Raw genomic sequence first — 17,065 nt, forward strand, 5'->3', positions numbered from 1 at the left:
TTTTGATCACAGCTTCAATTTCAGTGCTTGTAATCGGGTTGTTCAAAATTTCTATTTCTTCCTGGCTCAGTCTTGGAACACTGAACTTTTCTAAAAATCTGTCCATTTCTTCCAGGTTATCCATTTTATTGCCATATAGTTGTTCCTAATAGTCTCTCATAATCCTTTGTAGTTCTGCATTGTCTATTGTAACCTCTCCTTTTTCATTTCTAATTTTGCTGATTTGATTCTTCTCTCTTTTTCCTTGATGAGTCTGGCTAAAGGCTTGTCAATTTTGTGTATCTTCTCAAAGAACCAGCTTTTAGTTTTATTAATCTTTACTATTTTTCTTTCATTGTTTTTTCACTTACCTCTGCTCTGATCTTTATTTCTTTCTTTCTGCTAATTTTGAAGAGTTTTTGTTCCTCTTTTTCCAGTTGTTTTAGGTGTAAATTTAGGTTGTCTATTCAATGCTTTTCTTGTTTCTTGAGGCAGGACTATATTGCTATAAATTTCTCTTATAGAACTGCTTTTGTTGCAACCCATAGGTTTTGAGTTGGCATGTTTACATTGTCATTTGTTTCTAGAAATTTTTGATTTCCCTTTTGATTTCTTCAGTAAACTGTTGGTTATTTAGAAATGTATTGTTTAATCTCCATGTGTTTGTGTTTTTTAGTTTTTTTTCTTGTAATTGATATCTATTCTCATAGCATTGTGATCCGAGAAGATGCTTGATATGATTTTGATTTTCTTAAATTTACTGTGGTTTGATTTGTAACCTAAGATGTGGGTCTATCCCAGAGAATGTGATACACCATATTAACAACTTGAAAGACAAAAACCATATGATAATCTCAATAGATGCTGAAAAAGCCTTTGAGAAAATTCATCACCCATTTATGATTAAAACTATTCAAAAAATGGTCATTGAAGGAACCTGCCTCAACATAGTAAAGGCCATATATGAAAAGCCTACAGCAAACATTATTATCAATGGCGAAAAACTGAAAGCATTCCCCCTAAGATCAGGAACAAGATAAGGGTGTCTACTTTCACCACTATTATTCAACACAGTTATGGAGGTCCTAGCTACAGCAATCAGAGAAGAAAAAGAAATAAAAGGAATCCAGAATGGAAAAGGAGAAGTAAAATTCTCACTGTTTGCAGATGACATGATACTCTACATAGAAAACCCTAAAGATAGTATCAGAAACTTAACTAGAGCTAATCAGTGAACTTAGCAAAGTTTCAGGATACAAAATCAATACACAGAAATTGCATTTCTATATACTAACAATGAAAAATCAGAAAGAGAAATTAAGGAATCAATCCCATTCACTACTGCAACAAAAAGAATTAAATATCTAGGAATAAATTTGCCTAAGGAGACAAAAGAACCATACACAGAAAATTATAAGACACCAATGAAAGAAATCAAAGATGACAAAAACAGATGGAGAGATATTCCATGTTTCTGGATGGGAAGAATCAATATTGTGAAAATGACTATATTACCAAACACAATCTACAGATTCAATGCAATCTCTATTAAACTACCGATGACATTTTTCACAGGGCTAGAACAAAAAATTTCACAATTCATACGGAAACACAAAAGAACCCGAATAGCCAAAGCAGTCTTGAAAAAGAAAAATGGAACTGGAGGGATCAACCTTCCTGATCTCAGGTGATACTACAAAGCTACAGTCATCAAGACAGTATGGTACCGGCACAAAAACAGAAATAGAGACCAATGAAACCAGATAGAAAGCCCAAAAATAAACCCATGCATCTATGCGTACCTTATTTTTGACAAAGGAGGCAAGAATATACACTGGGGTAGAGATAGCCTCTTCAATAAATGGTGCTGGGAAAACTGGTCAGCTACATGTAAAAGAATGAAATTAGAACACTTCTTAACACCACACACAAAGAGAAACTCAAAATGGATTAAAGACCTAAATGTAAGACCAGAAACTATAAAACTCTTAGAGGAAAACATAGGCAGAACATTTGATGACATAAATCAAAGCAAGATCCTCTATGACCCAACTCCTAGAGTAATGGAAATAAAAACAAAAGTAAACAAGTGGGACCTGATTAAACTTAAAAGCTTTGGCACAGCAAAGGAAACTATAAGCAAGGTGAAAAGACAACCCTCAGAATGGGAGAAAATAATAGCAAATGAAACAACTGATGAAGTATTAATTTCCAAAATATACATGCAGCTCATACAGTTCAATGCCAGAAAAACAAGCAACCCAATCCAAAGGTGGGAAAAAGACCTAAACAGACATTTCTCCAAAGAAGACATACAGATGGCTAACAAACACATGAAAAGATGCTCAACATCGCTCATTATTAGAGAGATGCAAATCAAAACTACAGTGAGACATCATCTCACACTAGTCAGAATGGCCATCATCAAAAAGTCTGCAAACAATAAATGCTGGAGAGTGTGTGGAGAAAAGTGAACACTCTTGCACTGTTGGTGGGAATGTAAACTGATACAGCCACTGTGGAAGATGGTATAGAGATTCCTTAAAAAACTAGAAATGAAACCACCATATGACCCCACAATCCCACTCCTAGGCATATACCCTGAGGAAACCAAAATTGAAAAATGCAGATGCATCCCATTGCTCACTGAAGCACTATTTACAATAGCTAGAACATGGAAGCAACTGAAATGTCCATTAATAGATGAATGGATAAAGAAGTAGTGGTACATATACACAATGGAATATTACTCAGCCATAAAAAGAACACCTTTGAATCAGTTCTAATGAGGTGGATGAACCTAGAAGCTATTATACTGAGTGAAGTAAGTCAGAAAGAGAAAGAGCAATATCATATTCTAACACATATATACGGAATCTAGAAAAATGGTACTGAAGAATTTACTTACAGGGCAGCAATGGAGAAACAAACATAGAGAATTGACTTATGGACATGGGGAGAGGGGAGGAGAGGGTAAGATGTAGGAAAGGGTAACGTGGAAACTTACATTACCATATGTAAAATAGATAGCCAATGGGAATTTGCTGTATGGCTCGGGAAACTCAAACAGGGGCTCTGTATCAATCTATAGGGGTGAGATGGGGAGGGAGATGGGAGGGAGGTTCAAAGGAAGGGGATATATGTATACTTATGGCTGATTCATGTTGAGGTATGACAGAAAACAACAAAATTCTGTGAAGCAATTATCCTTCAATAAAATTTAAGAAATGCAGTGAATATAAGGAGGAAAGTACATAAAAAGAAAAAAAAGGAAGAATATATTGATAACTGCCTACAGTTCTACTAATAACAAATGTAATCTAGCTTTACAATAAATTATGAAATGCATAGATAGTAGGGTGAACACTGTTCTCTGGGTGTACTTTGTGTGATCCTTAGATGTATCCAGACTGAGCACACAGCAGAGACTCAGCTATGACTTTATTGCAAAACAGTCAAGCTCATATCATACCAGAATTTAATATCTTTTGCTACGTTTTGGCAAATATTGCTTGGTACATATTTATAAAAATACTGGTCTTGTAGATTGAATAAGAATTTTTCCAATCACATTCTTAAAGCTTTACACATTGCCCACTTGCCCAAAATCCCAGGGACCCCAAATCTTCAATGCTCACTAAGCCTTAGTCTCATCATTTGTTTTTTTTTTTTTTTCAGTTAATTTCTTTTTTGTTGTTGTTGTTGTTTTTTTTTATAAATTTATTTATTTTAGTTGGGGGCTAATTACTTTACAATATTGTAATAGTTTTTGCCATACATTGACATGAATCAGCCATGGGTTTACATGTGTTCCCCTTCCTGGACCCCCCACCCACCTCCCTCCCCTCATGATCAGAAACCTATAAAAAGTTGAATAATGGAGAAAAACCAACTCACTAGGTAACTATTAAGGAAGAAGTGCTTCATCATCTTCACATAGTCAGTCTACTAGCTTTTCACATTTTTTCATGAAAAGAAAGAAATAAGAAAGTAGAATGATACACAATGACAGGCAAAATGTACTAATCTATCCACTTGTACTTCTCCCAATACTTTTTAATCCAATTTATCTGCACTTTCTTAATCTTGTGTTTAATATTTAATTTTCATTATTATTTAGAGGCTAGTTGATAAGTAATTAATTGGTTCTTTAGGAGTCCCTCTAACCATGTCAGATTGATGATTGCTTCAAAATGTTGTTGCTTCCTTGCACTAAATGCTTGTCATTGCATTTGTAGTGTATAAGCTTTAAGTCTAGGTAAAAATATGTTAATATTCACTCATATAAATTGCTAAAAAAGAAAAATTTTTAGATAATATATGAAACAACATATAAATCCATTTAGAAAACTGTATATGCATTTGCTTAACTCTGAGACTGACAGTTTTTGACTTCCAGTCAACACAAACTACTCCCATCTAAAGAGTAAAATTGACATTGTATTTTCCTTCCTTAGGTTTTCAAATTCTCTTAAGCTAGTACATTTAAATAAAACCACTGGTTTTAATTTTTTCTGTTAATATAGTCACTTGGAGCTCCTCAACCATAGATTTCTTTTTAATCATGTCTTACACTGATAAAACCTAAAAGTGGCCAGTGACATTGAATGTTCCATTGATTTAGAAGTTGACTTAATTATCTCAACCCAAGATCTAGCCTGAAGCACATTTTTAATGAATGAGCAAAAGTTATAGGGGTAGAGGGGAATTATCCTAATTCTGAATGGCTCACTTTTATAACTTTAAATAGAATGGCAAATAGTGTTGCCTTAATAAGTTTATATGCTTTTTTTTAAATATTATGAGCACTTTGATGGGGTGAAGGAATAAGTAAAAGGTCTTAAAGACAATAATCTTCCAGAATATAGTTTTAACAAACATCAGACTATAAAAGGCAAAGAAATAGATTTACTAATCATAGTTGAAGAATAAATAATTTTTCAAGAGGCTTATTTTAATTACACCTCCAGTTTCCTTGACAGACCTCATGAAAGGTAGTTGTTAGCAGAAGAATCACAGCCTCCTGACTTTCTAGCTCACAGTCATCGCTTGAGGGCTTTCTCTATTAATAGTCACTTCAGTTATTCTCATTACATCTTCCCAAAGTTGGATTCTGCCAGCAGATATCGATCTGCACAAGGGTCCCCCAAGGACAATGGCACCATTAATTGCTAAGTGATCTGAAAAACAATCAGAGAGCCCCCAGGCTTGTGTAGAAAAGAACAGTCAGAACTGTCAGCCTAATCAGACACGGTTGCATTTGCCTGTGGACCAGTTGGACTCCTCAGAAATGTCCTCCACATCTGTCACTTTCCCACTTCTCACAATAAGCACATGCCAAGCCTTATAATTTGAAAAGTTTGTTTTCTAAGTCTTTGTACTTATGTGTGTGAGCAAGAATCATATTAGTTTTGTCAGGGGAGTTTGTAATTTCCTCAGTTCTGTCTCGTCACAACAAAAATTTGAAGTGACAGACGGACCAGTGTTACAGCCCCGTGAAATTTCCTCAGATGGACCAGTGTTACAGCTCCATGTTACAGCTGTTTTAATTAGAAAGCAAAGGAAAATACATCCTCAAGGTGTGAGGGTAGATCAACCCAAAAGATGCAAAGAGAAGAGAAGCCCCTAGCTCAATTTTGGCTCCTCTTTTTATATGTTTTTTTTCCTCCCCTTGAGCCTGCCCTATGTAAATTGGGCTAGCCAGGAGGGCTGTTTGTTTCACCTGAGGGTCTCACTGAAGTCTTCAGAACTTCCTTTGTTCTATTTTTGCTGGCTTTTCCCTTCTTTGTCTTTTAGCCACTGCCATTCTGGACTCCTTTTTCCTATTCTAACTACCTAACAATTTGACATAGTGCTTTAGAGGGAGCTCAATCAGAAGCCAGACTCAGAGAAACATAAAAAAAATAGAAGTGTAAGAAAATTTCCCTATTCATGTGATTTGAAAGGAATAATAGCAGTGGTAAAATCTAAAAATTATTCAAAAATGATGCACAGATATTAATATCCACAATTTTTCATCTAAGTCAACACATCACCATTTCATAATCCTATACACCCATTATCTCTCACCTTATACAAAAACACACTAATTACATTCAACTCTTTAAAATTAAAAACTCAAAAAATTTATATAAGAATTTTACTAACTATAAAGAATTGTGACACCCACCTTTGGAGTTAATATACACAAATATCATTGTGTTGGCTTTTAAAATAACAATCATTTTAAATATTTCCCTCATTTTCTGAAACATTAATAAGATATTTAATAATATAAATAGCAAAATGGTATATGTATGTAGTTTAAAATTTATTTATAGTTCTGATTTCAAATTAGTTATTTTTGTAATCCTCTACTTGGACTTAACTATTTCACTTGTTTAGAAAACTATTTAGAAAATGATCAGTTGCCACTCCTTTCAGCATCTCTATTGTCATTTACTTTAGTGCTTATTATGTTTATCTTGCAAACTAAACTATAAAAGCACAGATGACTTGTTTTATTAATAATAATAACAAAATACTTACACAAAGGATAATAAAATACAGATGCATGTTTATTTATTTAACAAATATTTATTGCACCCTTAGTTATGGTCAGGTCCTTTGCTGGCCTAGGGACACCAGTGGTAAACAAAAAAATACAGCCACAGACATGGGTCTGATTCAGCTACATGAACATCTATAACTAAAAATCTGCACGTAGTGTGCCCATGTTTTGTTTCTGTCTCTTCCAACACACTCTTTTGAAACAAAAGACATCACGTACAAGAAAGACATGGACTTGTAATTTGGGAAACCTTGATTTAGTAATTGAAGATGATCATTCCTAATAATAATTAGTGGTTTAAATTTAGGCGAGCCACTTAAACTTTGTGTCTTTTCTTCTTTATTTGTTTGCTATGTATTTCTCTTCATGGTCCTGACTTTGCATAGTTCATAGATATAGGGTACTATGCCTAACTTTTCATTGTTTTCCCTGTGGCTTATTAGGAAATAGATGGATTTTAATTCAGGTTCTTTTAACCTAACTAAACTCATAGATAAAATAAGAACTACTAGGATATCTTTAGTATACATATATGGTTATAGTGAGTATTGATTTTAGCCCGACTTTTATAGGAATAAAACTAATAGCTAATACGTCTGGAATTTGTATTATATTCAGGACTTGCCCTATGTGCTTTCTATGCTTCTACCTCCACTTAACACTTACAAAAGTGCGAGTACTAAGGAGTTGTTACTTACGAGAAAGACTGAAAATTCACCTGAACTATTCAGAACACACTTTCAGTTTATCTAATCTCTAATAAAGTCCTTTCAAACATCACACAAATTCACTGCTAATTAAGTTACTATCTTTGTCCTTTTCCTTTTCTTAACTTTATTAGAATTATATCAACTCATAAAAATAGAGACACAATAATATTATGTTCCCATATATATAAGCAGCCATTGCCATCTCTCTCAACAAATTATTTTAAAGTAAACCATACACACTGCTTCCCTAGTGGCTCAGATGGTAAAGCAACTGCCTGAAATGCAGGAGATGCAGGTTTGATCCCTGGGTCGGGAAGACCCTCTGGAGAAGGAAATGGCAACCCACTCCAGTACTCTTGCCTGGAAAATTACATGGACGGAGGAGCCTGGTAGGCTACAGTTCATGGGATCACAAAGAGTCGGACAGGACTGAGTGACTTCACTTTCACTTTCATATATATTGCAGCATTCCACTGTAAGTAGGTATCCCCAAAATATCATTATCACACATAAGTAAAATAAAAATAATTCCTTAATATCATTTGATACACATCTAACAAGTTTCAAGTTTCCCTAATAATTGTTTTTAATGATTAGCTTGTTCAAATCAGAATTCAAAAAAGATACACATTTTTCTTCTTGCAATAGCCTTCTTTAATACCTAACAAATCTGCTAGGTCTTCAGTCTTTCCACTATACTACTTACCTTGTTAATAACCTGAATTTTTCCCATTTCCTCAATTCACACTTCTAATAGTCCATTTGTTCTAATACAAGAATGGCAAATACTTTTATGATTATTAGACTATATTGCTATGCAGTTGGAATCCAATATATTTAGGCTGGGAATATGTCCTGTTACTGCTAGAGTGAATAGTAATGTGTTATTTGATGATCATTCTTAGCCATTACTTAAAGAGTTATAGATCTTTTATGCAGGTCAATTATTTATTTTCCTAGATCAAATCCACCAATCTATCAAGATAAGATTATTCACTGAGGCTCTAGTATTTTTGCTTCAATAAAAATATTTCTAGTAAATTCTTTAGGTGCTCAAGAATAAATAAGAAAATAGTCATTTAATTGATCCAGCCAGTTCAGAGATAACTACAGTTGTCATTTTGCTAGAATTTATTTTCGTGGGGCTTCCCAGGTAGCACAGTGAAAAATTCGCCTACCAAGCAGGAGACATGGGTTCTATCCCTGGATCAAGAAGATCTCCTGGAGTAGGAAATGGCAACCCACTCCAGTATTCTCACCTGGAAAATTCCATGGACAGAGGAACCTGGTGGGCTCTAGTCCATGTGTTGTAAAGAGTTGGACATGACAGAACAACTGAGCACAGCACATTTTCTTGCTTATACACTTGCAAAAGAAATGGAGAGAGATGTATGGAGAAAAAGATACTGAAGAATTATAGGATTTAAGGGGGCAAGCTCGAGATTCAGATAGAACTAATTCAAACCCCAGTTCTGATAGCTTCTTGATCTTCAAATCCTAATTTTTGTGATGTTTCCTCACCCCAAGAAGTGAAAATAATGTTTCTATCATTGGCTGTTTCAATAAATGTTGTATGGCAATTAAGAATATTGGTCCATTCAATATGCTGCATAGATTTGAATCTAGGCTTAATCATTTCCTAACTGGACAACTTACTTATTCCTTCCAAGTGTGAATTTCCTCATATGTAAAACAGAACTGATAATAAGATAAAATGGATATGTTATTGAGAATTTGAGAAAGACTGTGACATTTTTTTAAAATATTAAAAAAGAACTCTTAAGAGTATTTTCATTTGAAATGTATACTCCTGTTACCAAATTTAAAATACTTTAATAGCTATGGCTTCAACCATATATTGAACAGTGGAAAAATATTCAATATGTATGGAACCTAATGACACAAACAGCTCTTCTTGCTAACTCCATTCAGTTAGTTTACACCTGATTACTTTTAGCCAAACTAGTGATCCATTTGACCTTCTAAAATATAAGCTGATGACAATTATTTAGTATTAAGGATGTGCCTGTTATCATGTGAAATAAATATATATCACTGAGGTCCTAACTTGTGGATATAAAAATCTTTCTCTTCATTTTTGAAGCTATCTAGGTTCAAATAAAATATCTGAGATTTTACACAACTTATACCACTTTAAGACTTAAATGTCCCATTTTTGTCCCTCCAGAAGAGAGAACCAAGAAGCCAACAATAAGCAAATTTTACATTTGATTTTTTTTTTTTAATGTAAGCAGTCCAAAGACTCCCTTTGGGTTAGAAATAATTTTTTCCATAATCCACGAGAATGGTCTTTCCGTCTGCTCTAACTGGAAAAAAAAAGATCAGATTCTTGAAACAAAAATAGACATTTATTTTTAGGGTTTTAATCTATGTAATTGTTTCTATATTAATGTAATTGTTTCTACATTAATGTATTTCTAAATTGTTTCTATATTAATGTATTTCTAAATTAATGTATTTCTGTAAATAACCTATTATTTCAAATAATTTTAGATGTGATCTGGAAGAATGAAGTAGTTTACTTATAAAAGGAGAACCCTTCAAGAAAGGAGTTTAAATACACTCAAGTTTGTTGGGGTTTTTTTGGTTTTTTGTTTTTTTTAATGCAACTTCAGAAACCAATTCAGTATTCCAGGAAAGAGAATTCAGGTAGTCCCTTGGGAGGAACCCAGATATGACACCTCTGGTTTCCACCTGGATGGTTCCATTAACACATCGGAAACACAGGAGCCTCCTAAGAGACTTGGTGAAGCATTTGGTCTTGCTGACTTATTCTTTCTATCTGACAGTCACATTTAGAGATCCAAGCCTTGGATTTCTCCAAGCTACAACATATTAGTTTTATTAACTGTGAAATAATAAAGAATGGACTTTAGAGTAATTAAAATGTGTAATATAATTAAACACATGTAATAAATCCAAAATACTTCTAAAGGAAATTAAAATTATAAAGCCTAGTGGCTTGAAATTAAAGCAAGCACTGTCCCAGACAAGCATCTACACGTATATGGCTGAGCTGTGCGAGGAGCTCATGCAAAAGAGAGATGGTAGGCAGTGGAGAGGAGGCCAAGAGAAAAGTCTGCTTCATGGAATTAGCCAGGTTAGTGAGAAACTTGAAGAGATAGAGGGGAAAGCAGATGGCTCATATGGCTACCCTAACAACAGAAACACAACATCTAAAAGTCAAACTGATACTATGCTCTTCCTCTCTTGATTCAGTCTAAACTGTCCAGGCATTTTTTGACATCACTGAGATGCATATGCACAAAGTCTATGGAAAATATTACAATACCTTCTTTCCCCATCCACAAGAAAAAGACTAGAAATTTTTCATTAGAAAATAACTATTCTGACAATTAGAAAATTCACATTTATTTTCAAAGACATGTACAACTTACTGAATAATGACATGTGAAATTTAGGATTTACTAATTCATTTAACTTAATATAGGTTGTTATGAATTATCAAAGTTTTCAGCCTGGGACTAGGAAGGCTTTTTTTTTTTTTTGAGTCTTTTCCTTGTGGGAATGAAAAATCAAAACATTTAAAAACTTTCTCTAAAATTAACACAGTCATTCTATGTTTAGTTCTGACACATACACAAAATGATGCCATTGTAGAATAATCGTCTACTCTTTACATGTCCCTATCATGTTTTCCCTCAGAGACTCTATCATTCTCACACTTCTATGATCATAAACTAAATTTCTCTGAAGCATAGAAAAACAAGTAAAATATCTGCTGCATTGACATTTGCTTAAGGACTTTGTACCTGTGCGTAATATAAATTTTCTACTTGTTTTTATTATGTTTCTGTTCATCCAAGCCACATATTACTCAAATTGCAGATCTACTCTGAAAAGCAGTATGATCTTGAATCTATGTATTACACACAAAAAAATAAAATCATGATCTATGCATCCATGTCTAGATGTTAGAAAATGAATAGAAATTAAACTAAAATAAAGATAGTAGAAAATATAAAGTAAAAACAAAGTAATTTTTAAAAAGCAAATGTACAGTAAATAAAATTCAAAACTGTTGGCATATATCTATACTTATAACTATGTATCAATTAATTTAAAATTTTGCATGAACCAGAAAATTTTCTAGAGAAATGGTTTACCAAAAAATGAATAGAGAAAATATAAGTGATTCAGTAACTGTTACATATCTACTTAAGTATCTTTTCAAAATCCTCAGACCTAAATTTCCTTACCAGAAAATTCTCCCAAATATTTAAGTAACATCGTACATAAAGTCTTCCAGAAAATAGAAAAAGAAGTAATTTTTAACTCATCTTACAGAATCCCTACAATCTTCATATAAATGTCTGATGAAGATATATTAAGAAATGGAATCTATAGATCAATAGCTTTTATGAATAAGAATGAAAAAAATTTTAAACAAAAATATTATCAAAGCAAGTCAAATAAAATAAATTAAAATTTCATGCTTACATTGAGAGGTTTTTGTGACTAAGAAATTAATGACCCCTAGAGAAATAAGAATATTTGTCTAAAATGATGATTGAGCCCAATTCAAAATATGTTTCAAGTGTAATCTGATAGTTTACACTTATAAATTAAGCAATAGAACTCTCAAAAAAAAACAATCTTGACAAATACTGCCAATATTCTAGCCATATGTGCAACATATTTTCTGATGTAGCTTTCCTCACAGTTCTTGTGACCTTAAAAAAAATTAAAGATTATATATATGTATGTGTATATATATATATATATATATATATATATATATATATATATAAAAGATGTGCTGTGCAGAATTCTAGTGCAAATCTTGAAGATAATAAAGACAATTTATTTCCTAATTTAAAATAGCCTTGTTAAATAAAGCGGTGTAACAATAAGCAAAATAAAATCAGTTTCTTTTTATTAAAAAAATAAAACTGAAGTACATTTGGAGCTTCAACACTCCAAGAAGAAAACATACTGGACTTTCCAAAATTTATCTAATCCCAGAACTACATCTCCCTTTTTTTCTCATAGTGCGGTCCCCTCTGAGTAATTCTGTTTTAAGTAAACTTGAAGTATCAGTGATGATTTGAAGAACATTTTGAGGCAGGTACACCAAGTATTATACAAATGTACAATATACAAATGAAGAAACTAAAGCTCAGAAAAGTAAAATCTATCTAAGGTCATTGGGCAGGCAAGAGGGAGAAAATCTACATACTTCGCTTCCAATGTCGCTTCTAGTTCATATGTAAGTCTAAGATGCTATTTTCTTCATTTAGACTATGCCAATTCTGTCATATCCTTTAAAAATTTAATCATATTTCATCAGCTCTTGGAAAGTACATTTTAAATACTTACTCCTCTTACAGCATGCAGAGAGTGAAAGGGAAGAGACGACTGATGACTGACAAACTCCTATCCATGTGAAAGTGAAAGTCGCTCAGTCATGTCTGATTCTTTGCCATCTCATGGACTATTCAGCCCATGGAATTCTCCAGGCTGGGATACTGGAGTGGGTAGACTTTCCCTTTCTCTAAGGGATCTTCCCAAACCAGGGATAGAACCCAGGTATCCTGCATTGTGGATGGATTCTTTACCAGCTGGACCACAAGGGAAGCCCAAGAATACTGGATTGGGTAGCCTATCCAGCAGATGTTCCTGATCCAGGAATCAAACAGGGGTCTCCTGCATTGCAGGTGGATTCTTCACCAACTGAGCTATCAGGGAAACCCAAGCCTATCTGTGTACTTAACTCCATTTTCTCACCTACAACACCAGATCACTGACAATGATATGGAATATACCCAGTTTTCTGATCCCAGTTTTTCTTATCTATTTGAATCTTTCTGGATTCATTTCCTTTTTTTTTTATTAAATAAATTTATTTATTTTAGTTGGGGGCTAATTACTTTACAATATTGTAGTAGTTTTTGCCATACATTGACACGACTCAGCCGTGGGTTTACATGTGTTCCCCTTCCTGGACCCCCCTCCCACCTTTGACTTTAAACATCTGCCTTGCCAATTTCCAACCATGGCTCAACCCATCTGTCTATCTTCTTTGTTCCTTTTTGCAGGCTACTCAGAATATACTGCAGTACATTTGATATTCTTATACAACTTTCTTGCTATGTTTAAAAAAATACATTAATACAACAATCCCACTTGTTCCAACTCTTTAATCACCTACTACTAGTAGAGTGTTCCAAACCTAGGTTTCTAAAGTTACCCAGCAGATGTCCTTGTTTCATACTATGAGGAAATACAAACCATCAGGAGCAAATAATTTCAAACATCTTCTCCACCTCAAGGTATATCAAAATTTTACTTATATTGGTTTCATTTGTTCTTTTCGCAAAGAAAACCATGACTCTCTTTTCCAATATTTATCTGTCTATCAAGTATCATTATCCTACTCAACTCTTCTTAGAAGAGACGTTTGTATTTTATACCTCCTCTTTCTCACTGCCATTCAATTTTCCACTCATCACAATCTACCTGTCCTGTGATTATTCCACTAAAAGTGTTATTTTGGAAAAATCCTATTGTTTTTTAAGTGTGAAGTCTAGTAATTTGTTAATGTCCTCATCTTTCTTGACCCCACAGTCTGATTTTTCTTAAACTGACATACTATGGTGTTGGAGAAGACTCTTGAGAATCCTTGGACTGCAAGGAAATCAAATCAGTCAATCCTAAAGGAAATCAGTCCTGAATATTCATTGGAAGGACTGATGCTGAAACTGAAACTCCAAAACCTTGCTCACCGGATACAAAGAACTGACTCATTGGAAAAGACCCCGATGCTGGGGAAGATTGAAGGTAGGAGAAGGGGATGGCAGAGGATAAGATGGCTGGATGGCATCACTAACTCTATGGACATTGAGTTTGAGCAAGCTCTGGGAGCTGGTGATGGACTCGGAAGCCTGGCATGCTGCAGTCCATGGGGTCGCAAAGAGTTGGACACAACTGTGGGCCTGAATTGAACTGCACTGACATTCTGTCTTTAAGACTTCCTGCTTCTTTACCTTCTATTTCACTACTTTTTCATAGCATGACTAAATCTTTTATTATACCTCATCTTCTTTACCAACAAGCTGCCCCCTTCTGCTATGTAAATAGTAGAGTCTCCCAGAGATCTATTACTATTTATAGTGTCTTCCTTCTATCTTCGTATGCAGGGTAATCTATGATTCACATGAATTTAATTATCAATTGCATCATCAGAATCCTCAAGTCTACACCTTTAGTCCTGAGTTTCAACATATTTCCAAATAGGTGCTTTATTTAAATATCCTACTGCACCTCCAACTTAGTCAATTCAAAACTGAATTCCTCATTTTCCCTCTAAAACCTGCTTCTCCACATGTCTCTCCATATAAAAAGAAATAATCATTTACTTGGTTGCCACAGCTAAAAATCAGCCACTCACAAATTATCCTTTCTTAAATTTAATATTAAAAAAAGTTTTTGAGTCTTATTTTCTTAAATTACTTCTCTAAGGATCCCATCCCCTGCATTTCCTCATCATCATGACTACTTGTATAGTCTGTGATCTCCTTTATCCACTTTCTCTCACAACACTATTTACCTTGCTACCAGAGTTCTCTCTTTCAGTATATTATTTTATTATATTCATCTTCCATTTTTAAAAATCTTAGTTTTTCCCACACTCTATAGTATGTAGTTTAATAATAGTTTATTCTATTCTTAGTATAGAGTTCAAGGCTATTTGTAATGTAGCTCCAAATACCTGTCTACTGTCACTTCCAATTGATGCCTCATTCATTCCATGCTCTAGTCACACACAATAACTCATAGTTAACTATTTAATATACGTCACTATCATGCCTGCATGCCAATGTGCAAGATACATCTTCAATGTGAGGTTTTCTTCATAATTTTTGCTTTTAAAATCCCGCTCTTTCTTTATTCCTAGCTTTGTTTCATTAGTGCTGGCTAAAACACATGTGTTGTCAAAACCAAATTAAAATGCACTGAAATTATTTTGAAAAATCAACCCAACTCTTCCATGTTTATTCAAAAGAATCACTTCATCTTTCATCTAAAATTACATGGTCTTTAGAGAGACTTCTTATGTTACATCAGTTGTGAAGTAGTGAAAATAAAACTATATATCACCTGGGAAGTCAGAGATATCTTATTTTTAGTTCACATCTTTTTCTTAAAGCTATGAAACTTTAGAGATGTCATTTTCCCCTCTGAAAATTAGCTTCACCATCTATAAAAATAGGAATAACATATATATGTCAGATGAGTTGGAAATATTAGAAGCATAGTGCCTACATTAATTGTTTGATGTAATTCTGTTTGCTTTAATAAAAACAATACCAACAATACTATAAAAGTAATATCTTTTAGGTACATGCTAATGTTTTAGGTACTTTATATGTATTAATTCACTTAATTCACACAATAGTCTTAGATGATTATTACTATAATTTTGGCATTTTATATAAGAGGAAACAAATACTCTAAAAGATTAATTAAGCTGACTGTGTCACAGATATAGTAAATAGGAGAGTCAGAATTTCAACCCAGGGAGTCTGGTTCCAGACTTCCATTTGGTAATAAAGCCAATCTGGAAACATAGTGTTCATACTTTTTTTTTTAAATTGTCTTCTTTTCTGTTTGCAATCAGCACCAATTCTGGCCCCATCCCATCATAGATTCTCCCACATGTTTATTCCTGCCTTTGATCTCTGACTTTGGAATTTAGACTCAGGCACTCCAGTTTCTGAACATCAGTTTTACTCAACAGATCCTGTGTTTGTAATCATTAGGCATTTCTAGTAAACTCCAACCATTTCCCCACCACCAAACCACTGATTCCTCTCAAAACCAATGTCCCACTTCATTTCTAACAATCTCACTTGTGATCAAATAACCACTATTTATGTAGGTCACTGCCTCTCAGGTGGGGAGACATTAAGATAGTTCTTCACAAAAACAACACAAAAAATTCAATAGCAAAAATGAAACAAACAAAAAAGCAAGTCAATTAAAAAACAGGCAGAGGATCTGAACAGGCATGTCTCCAAAGAAGACACACGGATGACCAGTTCAGTTCAGTTCAGTTCAGTTCAGTTGTTCAGCCACGTCCAACTCTTTGTGACCCCATAGACTACAGCACTCCAGGCCTCCATGTCCATCACCAACTCCTGGGGTTTGCTCAAACTCATGTCCATTGAGTCGTTGATGCCATTCAACCATCTCATCCTCTGTTGTCGCCTTCTCCTCCTGTCTTCAATCTTTCCCAGGATCAGGGTTTTTTCAAATGAGTCAGTTCTTCACATCAGGGGGCCAAATGATTGGAGTTTCAGCTTCAGCATCAGTCCTTCCGATGAATATGCAGGACTGATTTCCTTTAGGATGAACTGGTTTGATCTCCTTGCAGTCCAAAGGACTCTGAAGAGTCTTCTCCAACACCACAGTTCAAAAGCATCAATTCTTTGGTGCTCAGCTTTCTTTAGTTCAACTCTCACAGCCATACATGACTATTGAAAAAATCATAGCCTTGACTAGACGGACCTTTGTTGGCAAAGTAATGTCTCTGCTTTTAAATAAGCTGTCTAGGTTGGTCATAACTTTTTGTCCAAGGAGTAAGTGTCTTTTAATTTCATGGCTGTATTCAACACCTGCAGTGATTTTGGAGCCCAAAAGAAGAAAGTCTGACACTGTTTCCACTGTTTCCCCATCTATTTGCCATGCAGAGATGGAACCAGATGTCATGATCTTAGTTTTCTGAATGTTGAGCTTTAAGCCAACTTATTCACTCTCCTCTTTCACTTTCATCAAGAGGCTC

General features: G+C 34.1%; 1 protein-coding gene across 5 annotated transcripts in view; it reads right to left on the minus strand.

The window, feature by feature from the left end:
• Positions 1 to 17,065, minus strand: part of LOC145504489 (uncharacterized) — a 205,581-nt gene that overhangs the window by 107,789 nt on the left and 80,727 nt on the right. For 2 of the 5 annotated variants that reach the window (XR_014052242.1, XR_014052243.1), the window contains exon 6: positions 15,382 to 15,481. The exons of the other annotated variants lie outside the window; for them this stretch is intronic. The gene's annotated coding sequence lies outside the window, so the exon portion shown is untranslated. The remainder of the gene's footprint in view (positions 1 to 15,381; positions 15,482 to 17,065) is intronic. 5 annotated transcript variants of the gene reach the window in all.

Source organism: Giraffa tippelskirchi, chromosome 1 (genome assembly GCF_054371585.1).
Source record: "Giraffa tippelskirchi isolate mGirTip1 chromosome 1, T2T-mGirTip1v1.2.pri, whole genome shotgun sequence".
Taxonomy (NCBI): domain Eukaryota; kingdom Metazoa; phylum Chordata; class Mammalia; order Artiodactyla; family Giraffidae; genus Giraffa; species Giraffa tippelskirchi.